General features: G+C 40.6%; 1 long non-coding RNA gene across 1 annotated transcript in view; it reads right to left on the reverse strand.

Annotated features, from left to right (window-relative positions):
- The window catches only part of LOC138140549 (uncharacterized), a 390,561-nt gene that overhangs the window by 345,188 nt on the left and 45,129 nt on the right, over positions 1–244 (reverse strand). The gene's annotated exons all lie outside the window — the stretch shown is intronic.

A 244-nucleotide genomic window follows, 5' to 3' on the forward strand; every position in this document is an offset into this window, starting at 1 on the left:
TTCACATCATTTTTACTACTATAAAATTTTACGACCTACAACCAAATTGAAACTACAGTACATGTTTACACCCGGTTGCCAAGGGGTTGCGGCCGTAAAAGTAGTTACCTCCTAATAAGCTGCCCTTTTGTGTGGGTTTCAGGAGCTACACGCCCCTGCAATAAATCACAAAACTCTGAACGAAACAACCAGCCGGGTTTGCCTGCTCTTTACAACCATAAAATGTTTCCTATTATAGACAAAT

Source organism: Tenebrio molitor, chromosome Y, assembly GCF_963966145.1.
Source record: "Tenebrio molitor chromosome Y, icTenMoli1.1, whole genome shotgun sequence".
Classification (NCBI taxonomy): Eukaryota; Metazoa; Arthropoda; class Insecta; order Coleoptera; family Tenebrionidae; genus Tenebrio; species Tenebrio molitor.